At 32.7% G+C, this 16,462-nt stretch overlaps 1 protein-coding gene across 2 annotated transcripts in view; it reads right to left on the bottom strand.

The window, feature by feature from the left end:
• LRRIQ3 (leucine rich repeats and IQ motif containing 3) overlaps positions 1 to 16,462 on the bottom strand; it is a 202,109-nt gene that overhangs the window by 66,340 nt on the left and 119,307 nt on the right. For both annotated transcript variants that reach the window (XR_012481823.1, XR_012481822.1), the window contains exon 7: positions 1,356 to 2,085. The gene's annotated coding sequence lies outside the window, so the exon portion shown is untranslated. The remainder of the gene's footprint in view (positions 1 to 1,355; positions 2,086 to 16,462) is intronic.

Raw genomic sequence — 16,462 nt, forward strand, 5'->3', positions numbered from 1 at the left:
ATTTTAAATCTTTTGAGGATAAAACCTGGTCAGAAGATTTGTAGACCAATACAATTTTGATTATCTAAAGCATGATTTAGTAAAGATTTCTCAAAGACTGATATTTCTAAGTTTTTACAGCTCTCATTGCTATATGAATAGCAGTCAAACACTAAGCAATGCTCATTCCGCACCAAAGAGTTCCACATTTGCAAAGGCAATTACTCTTTCCTTGAGAAATTCAAAGTTTACTTAAGGAAATGATGTTAATCATCTAGTTCCAAGATTTTACATTCACAAAGTATAATTTCTGACACACATAGCTTAATAAATGCTTGTTGATTGACTGAAGTTCTCTAGAAGCTTTTAGAACTTCTTTAGAAGATTTAGTTCCTGTTTCAAAGGGGAAATTGAATTACATGACAAAAAAAGTTTTTTTTTTAAATAAAATAAATTAACATCTGAAATTTCAAAAATAGACCTTTTCTTCCCAAATTTTCTAATAGTCAACATGTCTCAAGTTTAACAGTCTTTTCTATTTTTCTTGTTTTAACTACTCATTGCTTTCCATTAATACCAACCCAGACAACTTGTACCACATTTTTGAAATACTGAAATGAAACATTTTTTAGAGTCTATTCCTTTCATTTTATCCATATTTTTTGGCACACCATTCCTTAAATAATGTTCCTTTAACACTAACAACATATTATTTCTCCTTCCAAAAATTTCAATGGCTTCTCCCAAAATAGTCACTCATTCACCTGGTTATTTTGGCTATTTATAATCTGGTGTCAATTATCTTTATAATTTGATCCCCCACTACTCCTCTTATGAATTCTCCACTGCAAAAAAAAAATTGTTTTATTTGTTGTTTATTTCTTTCCTCTCTCCAAGGCACAAGAAACAATGTTTCAGAGATGGAAGGAATCTTGAAGATTATTTAGTCTAATTCATATCTAACAAAGCATCCCCTTTGTCATAGCTTTACTTTTAAAAAGCATTAACCAAAAGTCAGCACTTTCTCTCCAGATAAAGCATCTCGATTGTGATTTACTCTTAATTGTGAGAAAGATCTTCATACACAGAATCGAAATTGACTAGTTTGCCACTGACTTCCAGTCACTGCTTTTTTTGTGTGTCCTCTGAGACCAGGTGGATCCCTCAGGCTAAGCCCTCTTCTCTTTGAAGATACTATTTCCTTTAATAATAGATAATAACAGCACCTATCATTGTGGAATTAACTTTTTTGGTAAAATGTCAATGCTATTACTTATTACATGAAAAATTCAGAAAAAAAAAATGAAAACAATCCATGGCATGCATTCATCCTCAAAACACCTTACACAGAGTCTGTTGCATCAAAATATACTTACCTCCCTGTCTGTATTATTTTAATTAATTCCTTAAAATTTTTATCTCTTTCCTTGGTTTCATTCACACGTGCCCTCTTTTTCTTCATGATATCTTGTTTCCAATTGTATCTGTCAAACTGAAACATTTCCTTTCCCAGAGTAGATTGCTGATTACATAAGCTTTTCACCATTTCCCGCTCTTGTGCTTTCATTTTGTTTTTTTCTATAAAGGCATGTCTCTGTTTTTGCAATTCTTCCTTCTGTTTTAATTTGTTTTCACGAATTTTTTGCAAACTTTCTTCATATTTTTTTCTTTCTTCTTCATTTCTTTTTTTAATGAAATGCAATTTCTCTCGAATATATTCCTGAATATTTTCATGAGCAATTTCATCATCAAATTGTTTCATTTCTACAAAGCCTATTTTCTTTTGGATGTTTTTCATCTTTTCCCTGTATCTATATTGTCTATCAATACTATAAAATGGGGAAAGGTCCAAAGTGCAATGTGGTCTAGGAGTTTCTTTTTTCTTTTCTCTTTCCAACTGAGGGCTAATTTTAAATTTAGATTGCTCATTAATAAAACGACATAATCGGTAAATAGGATGATGTTGGGTTTCTTGTTTTATCTCTTTAGATTTTGATGAATACTTATAAATAGATGGCAGATACAAGTGAACTTTAATCACTGGAATTCTAAAATTAAAGTCAATTTCTTGATCTGCAGTCCTTTCTTCTCTGGAGACCTTAGAAACTATAGAAAATTAAAAAAAAACAATAAATACAAGATTATGTAAATACACATTAATATATAGCACATATAGCACACTAATCAAAAGAGAAAATGTGTTTTTGGCTTTTTTATTAATTTCTCATAATAATTTTGAGTCACACAGATAATCACACCCTCACTAATTCAAAAATAAATCAATGACTTGTTCATCAATAATATTTTTTCTTTCTTTGTTTTATGTAAGAGTCAAATATATTATTGGAAGAAAAATACCCAACTAGCAATGCCAATTTACTGATCTAGTGATGCCAATTCTATTACTTTTAAATGTTTAGTTCAAATTTTTATCCTGGGAGATGTATTTGCTGATGTGATATGTTATTTCTATAGGAAATACACCCACATATATTCTACAAATAAAAATGTATCAAGCATTTACTATGTACCAGGCATCATGCTTAGTTAGTGCTAAATATGAGTGTGTAAAGACACAAAGACACATGCCTCTCTCTCTCTCTCTCTCTCTCTCTCTCTCTCTCTCTCTCTCTCTCTCTATATATATATATATATATATATATATATATATATATATATAAATCCTATTTAAATATACATATACTTATTTATATAGAGACAGATCTAGATATATAGATATCTACATCTATGAGTATCTTAATTTAGATCTAGATATCTATTCATAAAAGCCCTTGGAATTTAGTACATTATTTTATCATTCTCTTTAACCTTCCCACAATCATTAATTGCTCCTAGAATTTTTAATATGACCCATTTGTTATTTGGAATATATTTCTTTTATTCTATCATCATGTCTGAAGCAATGTTTTGTTTTCTTATCTAATTTGTCTCTTTTTCATTTTATTTGCTAATGCAATTCATTTATATTTAAATGTATTGGAATTAAGATTATATTTTCCTACATTATCTATATGGTTTCAAATTATGATTTTACCCTTTTACAATGTTTATTCAAGAAAAGAAATAAGGAGCAGGCCTTAAGAGTGACTGAATCAGTGGGAGCAGTGGATGTTTCTGGATCTCAACTAACAACACAGTAAGAGTAAATCAGACAACTGGTCAGAAGAAGATTACAAGGATTCTTTTGCTGACCTTTTGAATAAGATAATGTTACATTGTCCATACTCGATCTGGGTTGCTGTCCTAGGGGCTCAGGTCCAGTTTATGAAGGTCCACTAGAACATTAGAGCTGGCAGATGTAGAGAAGCAGAGACCCAGAATGTACAAGAGTGCTTGTGGTCACTCACACCAGAGCACAGTCCACAGTTATAGTAAACACAGCTTTCCCTAAATCATACCTCTTTGGAAGAACCAATGATTTACACATTTCTAAAATTATCTCAGAAAATAGCTGTACAAAAAAAAAAATCCTAAAACTTGTGACTGTGCCCTCTTCACTTCAAATAAAGAGCTCTACTTTGTCATTGAATTAAAAGTCAAGGAAGGGATTGGTGGGAAATGAGCAAAAAAGTCCTAACTATAGAAGTTACCATAGTGACAAGGAAGGTCAAAATACACAGTCAGAAGAAAAGAATGAAGTCAAAACTCCTCTATCCAAAGCATCAGAGAAATATATGAACTGACTCCAAGCTATAGAAAAATTCAAAAATAATTTAAAAATCAAGTAAGAGAGGTAGAGAAAAAATTGAGAGAGAAATGAGATATGAGAGAAATGATACAAGAACATCATAAAAAAAATCAACAGCTTGGTAAAGGAAACACAGAACCTTTAGAACATAAAAAGTCAAATTTTTAAAACAGCACAAAAACCAACAAAAAGAAATTCTAAATTAATAGGTCAGAGGCGTTGGGTTAAGATATTATGTAGGGCAAAAGCAACAGGATGACAACCAGAAGTCAACTACTCAGAAAAAAAAAGTATTATCTTTCAGAAGGAAATTTGATGTTCAACAAAATAGAGGACTTTGAAGAATTCCTGATGCAAAGACCAGAGCTGAGTAGATTTGATTTTCAAATACAAAATTCAAGAGAAACATAAACAGTAATCAGAAATAGAAATCAAAAGGATTAAATAAGATTAAACTATTTAAACTCCTACATGGAAAAATAATATTTATAAATCTCAAAAAAAAAAAAACTTTCTCTTTATTAGGGAAGTCAGAAGGAGTATACATTGACAGAAATCACAGGTAAGAGTTGAATAGGATACTATGATTATCTAAAATAAAATAAAATTAAGGGGTAAGGAAGAAGAATGCATTGAGAGAAGGAAAAAGAGGGAAAGGTAGAATGAGATCAAATCATCTGACATAAAGAAAACAAGTCCAAAAGAGAATAGAGAATTAGAGGGGAGTATGGAAGAAGGGAGAAGTGGAACATATGAATGTTAGTTTCATCAAAATTGGATTAATGAGGAAATCTCACACACACACACACACACACACACACACACACACACATACAAGCTGTTGGGTATAAAAATCTATCTTATCATAGTAGGAGGGAAAGGAGATAAGAGAAGGGCAGGTGTGAGACTGATAGGAGAATTGTAAGACTGGGGAAATAAAAACTCAGAAGCAAAATATTTATTCAAATGGATAAGATGAAAAGAGAAAGAGGAAGAGAAGGAAAGAGAAAGAGAAGAGAGAAAGGGGGCAGGGGAAGGAGGAAGAGAGAGAAAAAAAGAGAGCAAGCCAAGGTAGAATAGTGGATAGAGCACTGGGTCTGAAGTCATGAACATTCATTGAACACTCATCTTCAGCTCATATTCAGTTTTAAACACTTAACTAGCTTTTATGACAGTGGGTAAATCATTTAAACTTATTTGATTCAGTTTCCAAATCTTCAAAATGAGCTGAAAAAGCAATGGTAAACCATTCTAGTAATTTTGCAATGAAAACCACAAATGGGGTCACAAAAACTCAGACATGATTAAAATAACTGAATAACAAAATTTTAAGAAACTAGGAGATAACAATAGATGAAACATGAGGCCTGAAATCAGGAAGAATCATTTTCCTGAGCACAAATTTGGTCTCACATTATTATTAGCTTTGTGAATCTGAACACTTTACCTAATTGACTCAATTTTCACATACATAAAATGAGCTAGACAACAAGAAAATGGTAAACCAATCCATTATCTTTGCAATAATAAATAAATAATGGGGTCATGAACAGTTACATATGGCTGAAAAAAAAATGACTGATCTAACATACAGCAAATATGATCTTAAACAATAATAGATCTAATTAAAATACCTAAGTAGGAAAACCAAATTTTGTTAAAAGATACATATAGATAACGAAGTAATACAATACCAAATATGTGTGTGTGTGTGTGTGTGTGTGTGTGTGTATACACACATGCATGCACACAGTTTTGAATTTCTTAAAGCAAAACGAAGTGAAATAGAGGAAGAAAATGTACCTGTGGAGTTTTCAACTTTCCCTTCTCAGAACTAGATAAATCTAACCATGAAATAAGCAAGAAAGAAGTTAAGGGGGTGAATAGAATTTTAGAAAACTTAGATATGATAAACCTCTATAGATAATTGAATGAAGATGGAAAAATGTTTTTTTTTTCTCTGTAGTACAGGATACTATTAAAAAAACTCAGCATGTAACAGACATAAAGACATTGTAGTCAAATTTAGAAAGGCATAAATATTCAAATGTTTTCTTTTCAGATCGTCATAAAATTTCAAAGAAATTCAATAAAGGGCCTTGTAAATATATATTAAAAATTAATTGAAAATCATTAATATAATCATAAAGAAAGAATAGATGAAAAACAAACAAATTACCTAAACAAAGAGAATGTCAACAATGAAAAAATATATGAAAATGTATGGTATGCATCCAAAGCAGCACTTAGGGAAAAATTAATATCTCTAAATGTTGAAATTAATAAAATAGAGAAGGAAGATTAATTAATTTGGCATATAAAAAATCCCTAGAAAAATAACAAATATATTTTAGATTTTAATTAAATTAAAACCAAAAAAGAGATTAATAAAATGGAAAATAAGAAAATCATTGAATTAATAAATAAAACTGGAAACTTTTTCTAAAAAACTATAAAGTAAAATAAATTGAGTTTGAAAAAGAATAAAACCAAGTTACAAATATAAAAAATGAAAAAGGTGAATTTACCACCAATGAAGTAGGTTATCAGCAGCTATTTTGTACATGAAGAATTTAAGCAAAATAAATAAATATTTATAAAAATATAAATTTTCTAGATCAGAAGAAGAGGTAATAGAATAGTCATATAATCCCATATCAGAAAAAAAAAAAATGAACAAGCCATCAATGAACTCCTTAAGTAAAAAAATCCCCCAAATGATATGTTAAGAAACCCAACTAATTAATTCCAATGCTACATAAACTATTTGGGGAAATTGTCAAAGAAAGACTCCTGCCAAATTCCTTTATCAAAACAAATATGTTGATATCTAAATGAGGAAAAGTGAAAACAGAAAAAGATGATGATAGAACAATTTTCTGAATGAATATTGATGCAAAAAATTCTAATACAGTAGAGCAGGCAGACACAAACATCAAGAACTCCTCAATTTGCCTCAGCATAGGTAGGGGGATTGGGCAGATTCAAACTCTGATCAAACTTCATGTGCTACACAGGAAGCACAGAGACATCCCACTGACTTAAGCACACATTAGAAACCATCACTAGAAAACCACTTGGTATCAGATAAGCTGACCCCTAAAGCCTCCAGCACCACCAGCCACATCCTACCCCATTCTCAGCACAGCACCAAATATCAGACTCCCCCATAGGGCTAAGGGGAACATTAAAGCAAAAACAGATAAACTGACAGGGCCTGCAGCTCCTGGCACAAGAAGTTCCATCCCAGGAGCAAAACTAAAATTGAAAACAAAAGAAAAAAGCCAAAAAAGATAAGCAAACAGCAGCAACAAAAGAATTTGGCCATAGGAAATAATTAAGGTGACAGGGAACATCAGAAGAGGATAACAATATCAAATTAGCTATGAATAAAACGCTAAAGAAAAATGGGAAATGGTCTCAAGCCCAGAAAGAACTCAAAAGGGAACTTGCATGTCATATAGAAAAAAAGAAAAATTAGAGAAAGAAATGAGATTAATGGAAGAATATTGGGGGGGTAAACAGTTTGGAAAAAGAAAAACCTGCAAAAAGCAACTCTTTAAAAAAATACAATTGGTCAAATTGGAGGGGGAATATAAAAGCTAATTGAGGAAAAAATGCCTTGAAAGGTAGAATTGAGTAAGTAGAAATTAATGACTCTATGAGGCAATAAAAATCAATCAAGCAAATTTAAAAGAATAAAAAAAAATGAAGAAAAAGTAAAATACCATATGGGAGAAACCATTGACTTGGAAAACATTTTCAGGAGGGATAATATCAGAATAATTAAAGTTTATGAAAGCCATAATCAAAAAGTAGACCCGGACAGCAATTTCAAGAAAATATCCAAGAAACCATTCCTGATACCCTGGAATCACTGAGTAAGATAAGCTTTGAAAGAATCCTATAATCACCTCAACAAAGAAATTCCAATATAAAAATTCCAAGAAACATTATACCCAAATTTAAGAACTATCAGGTAAAAGAGAAAATACTAAAAGTGACCAGAAAGGGAAAAAAATAATTTATCAGGGAACCTCAATTGATATTTATGAAAATACAAATTATCCAGATTAAACAGATCAGGAAATAAAATGCCTAAATAACCCCATTGCAAAAAATATATATAAAAATAAAAATAAATTTAAATAAAAATGAACAAGTCATTAATGAACTCACTAAGAAAAAATCCCTAGGGCTAGATGGGTTCATAAGAGAATTCTACAAAGCACTTAAGAAACAATCAATTCTTGTATTACCATAAACTATGTTAAGAAATAAGTAAATAAGGAGTATTATACAAAACTCCATTTATAACTCAAATATCATGCTGATACCTAAATAGGAAGAGCTAAACAAAGAAAGCCTAATGTCCTTAATGAAGCTTTGTTTGTCTTTAATGAAGATTAATGCAAACATTTTAAATAAAATACAAGCAAAGTGATTGCAACAATATATCACAAAGATTATGTGCCCCAACAGAAATTATATTAGGAGTGCAGGGTTGGTTTAATACTAAGGAAACTCTTATCACAATTGACCATATCAATAACAAAAGCAACAGAATCATTTGATAATTTCAACAGATGCTGAAAAGACTTTTGACAAAATATAGTACTCATTCTTATCCATACCCTATCGTAAAAATAAAAATTGTATTGCTTAAAATGATGAACAATCTATTATCTGTAATGGGGATAAGCTAGAAGGCTTTCCAATAAGATGAATGAGGATGCAAGGATGCCCATTACAATCACTATTAGTCAGCATTGTACTAGAAATGTTAGCTTTATCAATGGCAAGGGGGAAAAAAATCAAAGAAATTAGAATAGACAACAAGGGAATAAAATCATCATTCCTTGCAGATGATAGGATATTTTACTTGGAGAGTCTAGATAACCAACTAAAGAGCTACTTGAAACAATGACCAAGTTTAATAAAGTTGTAGCCTATAAGATAAATCTACATAAGCCTTCAGTATTTCATTATATGCCCAATTAGATAGAAAGAGAAATTCCATTTGAAATGAATGTAAACAACATAAAATACTTAAGAATCTACAGACAGTCAGATTTTAAAAATTGAAAAAAATATGAATTGCTCATGAATAGGCCAAGCTAATATTAAAATTATTTTGGCCAAATTAATTCATATATTCATCTCCATAATAATCATAGCAGAAAATATTTTTTAGAGTTAGAAAAATTAAGTTTTAAATGGATGCATGATTTAGACATAAAAGGGCACACCATAAGCAAATTAGAAGAACAAGGAAGTCTACCTGCCAGATCTATGGGGAAGGGAATAAGTCATGACTACAGAAAAGATAGAGAGCATTCCAAAATGTAAAATGAATAATTGTGAGTTTAGCAAATTAAAAAGTATTTGCTCAAACAAAACCAATGTATCAAGATTTAAAGGAAAGCAGGAATCTGTGAAACACTCTTTCCAGCAACTGTCTTTGATAAAGGCCTCATTTCTCAAATATGTAAAGAAATGAGTCAAATTTATAATAGTTTTCAGATAAAGAAATAAAACCTATCTACAGACATATGAAGTAGTAGTCTAAATCACTTTTGATTAGATAAATTCAAATTTTAAAAAATGTGTGGTACCATTTCCCACCTACCATATTGATTAATATGACAAAAAAGGAAATTGATAAATGTTGGAGAGTATGTAGAAAATTGGGGCACTCATAACTGTTGGTGGAGTTGTGAACTGAACCAACCATTCTGAAAATCCATTTTGAACTTCCCAAAGAGCAACAAAACTGTATACTACTTAATCCTTCAACATCATTATTAGTGGCAGGAAATATAGTTAGCAATAGTAATTGTGAAAATAATTTTGAAGCAAGTTTTTCGAATGAAGGGCCTCATTTTTCAAATATATAGGTACCTGAATCAAATTTATAAAAAGAAAAAAAGTCATTTCCCAATTGATAAATGTTCAAAAGATATGGTCTATGCTGAAAGGGCTATAAAATCATGTATATTCTTTGACCTAACAATACCACTATGAGGCATGACTCCCCAAAGAGATTAAAAAAAAAAAAAAAAGAAGGAACTTATATGTACAAAAATAATTGATAGTGTCAATACAGACTGAAGTTTATTTTTAAACTATTTTTCTTGAGGTTTTTTTTTTGGAGGAAATCTTTTTTTTTTTTTGATAACATGACTTTTATTCAAATTTTTGCAAACCTTCACATGTGCCTTCTTAATTGAGGGGAGTGAGAAAAGAGGGAGGGAGAGAATCTGGAACTCAAAGTTTTAAAAACAAATGTTAAAAGAGTTTTTATGTAACTGGAAAAAAATTATCAAAAAAGACTGACAACCTAACTGAAAGTCTGCAGAATCATTGTGCTGAATTGTATTCCCTGTGAAATGTGGATAGTATACTAGCAAAGCCAGAAAACTGAAACACTTCCATTTGAATTGTCTTCAGAAGATTCTGATGCTCACCTGGAAGCATAAGATACTCAAGACTGAGGCCCTTTCTCAAACTAACTTGTCAAATATCCAAACACTCCTACAGAGAGGGCATCTCCAATAGGCTAGTCCCATTGTTTGAATGAGAAACATACACTTCCAAAAAGATTATTTAATGGAAACTTCACACAGAGCACATTCTCTCATGTTGATCAGGAAAAAAAAAATACAAGGACATACTCAAAGTTTCTCTTAAGAATTTTGGAATTCATTGTATAACATAGGAGGGACTGGCACAGGACCACCCAACATTGTGTGCCCTTATCAGAGAAGGTGTGACCTATGAACAAAGCAGAATTGAAGTAGCTCAAAAGAAATGTGAAATGCCTTAATTTAAAAAAATCTAGCCCAAATGTTCACATAGACTATCTGTGACTATTCTGTGTTAATGAACTCATATAGATCTGATCAGCCACAGTCAGATACATTGTAATTTGATTCTAACTTAGTGATATCATCTTGATTTCTTTGAGAATGAAGAACAAACAAGAAAATCTACTTCAATCATTCCCCACTGGATAAGTATAGAATTTTCAGCATCCTGATACAACAAAAAAGGATACTATATTTTTGTACATGTGGGTCCTTTTCCCTTTTTTAAGCTCTCTTTGGGATACATGGTATTGTTAAATCAAAGGATATACATGATTTTGTAGCCTTTTGGGCGTAGACCATAACTTACCGGGAAATGGCTTTTTTTTTTTTTTTTTACAAATTTGACTCAGTTCCCCATTTGAAAAATGAGGCCCTCATCAGAGAAACTTGCTTCAAAATTATTTTCACAATTACTGTTGTTAACTCTATTTCCTGCCTGTTTGTATGTTCCTTTTCAAAATGTTTTGCTTCTGATTATCCCTTTCTTAAATGCCCTCTCTTCTCTCCTCTTCCCTCTTTCACCTCCTTTCCCTCCTAATTTCTTTAGGATAAGATGGATTTTTATATCCATATTGACTATGTATGTTACTTCTTCTTCGAGGCAATTCTAATGAGAGTAAGATTCACTCACTCTCCCTCCTTTCCCCCTTTGTCCCTCTACTATAAAAGCTTTTTTTTCTTGATTCTTCATGGAAGATAACATGCATTTCACCTCTCTCTTTCCCTTGATCCCAGCACATTCCTCTCTCATCCCTTAAGTTTATTTTTAAATAGTGTTCCTTCAACTCCTGCCTGTGCCCTATGTCTATATGTATATATATGTATATATATATATATATATATACATATATATATATGTATATACTTTTTCTAAATGCCCTAATAATGAAAAAGTTCTTATAATTTACAAATATCATCTCAAGTAGAAATGTAAACAGATTAATCAATATTAACTCCCTTATGATTTCCCTTTCCTGCTTATTCTCTTATGCTTCTCCTGTATCCTGTATATGACATTCAAATTTTCTATTCACCTCTGGTCTTTTCATCACAAATTATTTTAAGTCCTCTTTTCCATTGAAAACCCATCTTTTCTCCTGAATAATATTCAGTTTTTCTAGATAGGTGATTTTTGCATGTAACTTCAGCTCCATTATTCTCCAGATTATCATATCCCAAGGTTTAAGGAAGAAGCTGCTCTGTCTTTTTATTATTCTGACTGCTCTACTATACTTGAATTATTTCTTTCAATATTTTCTTCTTGACATGGAAATTCCAAAATTTGGCTATAACATTCCTGGGAGTTTTCATCTTGGATTTCTTTCAGAACGTGATCAATAGATTCTTTCAGTTTCCAATATACTCTGTACTACCCTTCAAATTTTCCTTAATGTTTTCTTGTTTTCTTGAAAGATAATATCTAGGCTCTTTTTATGATCATGGCTCTCCAGTAGACCAATAATTTTAAACTGACCTCTTCTGAATCTATTTTCCAGAGCAGTTGTTTTTTCCAATGAAATATTTCACATTGTTTTATTTTTCCCATTATTCTTTTGGTTTCATTTTATTGTTTCTTGTTTCTCGTGAGCTGCCATTCGCTCAATTCTAATTTTTAAGGAATTATTTTTTTAGTTATTCTTTGTATCTCCTTTCCATTTGGCCAATTTTTCTTTTTCAAACATTCTTCTTCTTCTTAGTTTTTGTGTATTTCTTTTTTCATCCCTCTCATTTCTCTTCCCACTTTTTCCTTTTCTTTTCTTGATTTTCAAGATCTCTTTTGAGCTCTTCCATGGCCTGAGAATAATTCTTATTGTTTTTGGAAGCTATGGATGTAGGAGCTTTGAATTTACTATCTTCTAATTATGTATTTTGAATTTCCTAATCATGATAGTAATTTTATATGGTCAGAATTATTTTTTCTTTTGTTTGTTCACTAATTCAAACTTTTATTCAGCTTTTAACTTTCTTAAATTAAGGCTCCATTTCTAAGTGGAGGGTGCACTGTTCCAAGCTTCAGGGGTTTTGTGCAGCTGTTTTTCAGAGATCCTTCTAGGAAGAAGTACTATGAGCCAGCATAAGTATGGGCAAAGCAATGGAATCTTGCCTCTGTCCTAGGAAAGATGCCCTGTAATCTCCTTCTGACTAACTGTTCTGACCCCATAGGTATCAGATGAAACCTCTGGAAGCTGACCCCACAACTACTGCTACTGCTGCTGTTGTTTCGCTCCTAAAGTCCAATCCTGGTTTGCTGGGGCTCTGGGTTGTGTTGGCTGAACCTGCACTTCAGTTGTGCTCCAGTCCCACTCTCATGTGATAGACGTTTCCTGCTGATCTTCTAAGCTGTGTTCAGATGGAAAATTGTTCCACTCATTTTTGGGTGGGTTCTGATGCTTTACATTTGGTTTTACAATTATTATTTGAAAATATTTGAAGGAGTTTGGGGGAGTTTCTGCCTTTACTCTCTCATCATCTTGGTTCTATCCCTTGGTAGTCAAATAGGGCTTCTCTCCCACACTTTCCTTTTGAATCTCCTAAACACTAAGCTCTCTCTGGCAATGCATATGTGCTGGAAAATGTGCTTTCATGATATGTGAACTTATCCACAGCACTGAAAATCTCATTTGCTACAATCAATAGTTCCATAGAACCTCTGTTTTCTTGAAGTTCATTTTTAGGTCAAAATTAATACAGAGAGCAGAGAATCAATCCAGACTTTGTTGCATGTCAATTTCAAAGGCTGCATTAAGTACACAATCAAATTAATAATTGGAAAAGCACAAGAGCATGCTTCATGAATTATTGTGCAATACTGATCAACTTCCCTGGACAACAAAATGTTAATATTTTTCCCATAAGTCTTCACAATTCAGAGTATCAAAGGTGTTAGTCATATCTATAGATGTTGTTACAGATGTCTCTTCTGCACCTAGAATTTTTCCTGGAATTGTCAGGCAGAAAATGCCATACTTGATCATTCTTTTTAATGAGATATGTTGTATTTTATTCTATTTTGGGGGGTTTTGTTTGATTCTTAATGTCTTATTGAATCATTCATTTCCACTTGCTCAATTCTAATTTTTAATGAATTAGAAATTAGTTTTCTTCATTTAGCTTTTTAGCTCCTTTTGCATTTGGCAAATTGAATTTTTAAATGAGTTGTTTTGTTCAATGGATTTTTTTCATTTCACAAATTCTGTTTTTTCAAGGAGTTGTTTTCTTTTTCCATTTTTTTTTTTGTTAAGGAGTTACATGCTTTTCCCATTTCACTAATCTACTTTGTAAGGAGTTTCCAGATAATTTCTATGTTTCATTTCTCCAAACTCTCCTGCAATATTCTCATTTCCTTTCCCCATGTTTCATCTAACTCTCTTTTAATATGCTTTTGGAAGTCTTCATGGCATCATAAAGGTGCTTTGGATTGTTACTATCAGCATAAAACTAAATTTCATCTCTCTTCTTACCAAAGATTCCTGCATATCTCTAAGTTTTACTTGTTTTACTTTACTTTATTTCTGATGGAATGAAATGTTGTCTTCTTAGACATGAATGAATTATCCTACTGATAAACACTGGAGTTCTCATTTTTCACTTAGCAATTTTTGTATTTCCCCATCATTGTCATCAAACTAGTCTTGATGTTTGCAAGTGTTCTGAGCTTTTGGAATTCTTCTAAGAGAGTCCTGTGAGATGGAAACCAACTCATATCACTCTTTGGGGCTTCATCTGGAGATCACTTGCTTTTAGTGTCCTCAGTATTTAAAGTTTGTTCTCTTTCTCCATAAAAACTATCTATGGTGAGAATTTTTTTTTTTTTGCCTTTTTACTCATGTTATTCAAGGTTAAGGCTTGTTCTTAGGGCAAAGGGGAAGATTGTTCCAAGCTTCCTCTATAGGTGAAAGTGGCTGCCCTGGTTTGGTGCCAGTTGGGCATGGCCAAGTTCGGCATTATTCTGGGGTTCAGAAGCTCACTATTTGTCTATTGCATTTGTATTGAATGTCTCACAGTTAATTTGCTGATCCACTGGCTTGTAACCAGGACAGAGTAATCAATACTGCTGTATTTTGGCTAAGAGTCTCTTGGTAGATTCCCCAGCACAAAGATGCCACATCATCCTGGGTCTCTAGTCTTGATGTTTACAAGTGTTCTGAGCAAATGCAGTTCTGTGCACTCTGAAATCTTTGAAAGCAACACTCCTTTTCTGCTCCAACTATATGTTTCCTCTTTGTTGCCAATTATGTGTTGGCTTGACTTTCCCTACAAGTACTCTAATCTCTTGACATTCATTTTTCTGGTAGTCATTTTGTCTGGCAACTACTGCTTTTGAAGGCAAATATTTATTTGGAGAGAATACATATATAATCAGTCCAGTGATCTGCACCACACATTGCCTTCATCACTCTCACATCCTGTTTGTCTCTTCTTACAATCACAAAGTCTATTAAATGCCAGTATTTCCTGTGATAGCACGCATATTGCATTTGGTAAGTAAAATATAATTTTGGTGATGAGGTGGGCCATGAGATGTACACATTTTCAGTATTAAGTGATTGTTTTTATTGCTGTTTCCAGTTTCACTACTCTCAAGAATTGTAGCATGTTAGGTTCTTACTAAGTGCTAATGAGATAATGAGATATTAGGTTCTTACTAAGTGCTAAGTCAGTACTTAACAATTCTCTAGTTCTGGTCTTTACTAGGAGTTTAACCCCTCCGAACTCCTGGGGAGGAGCTTGCATGCTTATGAGGAGCAAGTTCATTGGTTGAAGTAATTTTTCCCAGAAGCCCTTGCGTTATCCCACACCCATTCTCTGGGAGGATAAAAGAGACTGAGAGTCTCTTGTCTGGGCCAGACTTGAGGCGACTCTCCAGAGGAAGAAAAAGTCACTACTCTGGATCAGAGTTGGCAGCAACTGTCTAGAGACAAGGGCTCTCTACAGGAAGAAGAATCTGTCTGAGAGATTTGAGTTGACACAGCAGATCTCCTCCCAGAGAGCAATCGGCAGTCTCTGGAGACAATAGCACATTACATTACAGTAGCATTAAAGTCATCCAGAATTTTAAGACTGTTCTCTTTTGGCACATTGATAACAAAGATCTCCAAACCTGAGAAAAATTTTTCTTTCATTAGGGCTCATCATGGTGGGAGAATAGGCACTGATGATGATGCTGTGCTCTTTTCCTACAAATGGCAATTGCATTTTCATGAATCTGTTGTCCAGTCCTTTTGGTAGGCATCAGGTTTGTTTACTGGAGTAGTTTTAATTGCAAAACCTACACCAGCTCCATGGTAGCCACTCCAGAAAAAATATATGTATCCAGCTCTAACTTCAAAAATCGGACCTTCCTTTGCCACTCTTTTAACTCAGGACTGTCATTTAGATGTGATATCTTCTGAGTTCTCACAAGAGTTTTTCCCTTTTCAGGGATACTGGATTTCATGTTATCTTTAAGTGTGTGCATATTCTATCTACTGCTGCTGAGTAGAATCATCCTTGTAGAAGTTTTGGTACTTTTTTGTGTTTTGACTGCAGGATAGAATCCCTTCCAACTATAATTATCAGACCAGCTTGTTAAGCAGACAATTTTGAGGTTACCTTTTCTAGCCTCTTCCTCTTATCCAGAGCAGTGCAATTCTTAAAAGGCTGCTCTAGTAGACACTAGCTACCAAATCCCATTTCATGAGATGATGATCCTGGGTATCCTGCATGTAAGATTCTGATTTTAGCTTCCAGTGTTTTGTCACTTATTTATCACCATAGGACTTGGAAATAGGTAGAAATGGTAAAAGAGTATGGGTGATGCCTTTTGATTCTTGCATCAATTGTATGAAGCGTGGCAGAGTTCCATGTAGTCTTTGGGCTCTTTTCTTTCAAGAGTCTTTACAGATCAGAAGTAGGGCAGAGCCAA

The sequence above is a fragment of the Sminthopsis crassicaudata genome, chromosome 4 (genome assembly GCF_048593235.1).
Source record: "Sminthopsis crassicaudata isolate SCR6 chromosome 4, ASM4859323v1, whole genome shotgun sequence".
NCBI lineage: Eukaryota > Metazoa > Chordata > Mammalia > Dasyuromorphia > Dasyuridae > Sminthopsis > Sminthopsis crassicaudata.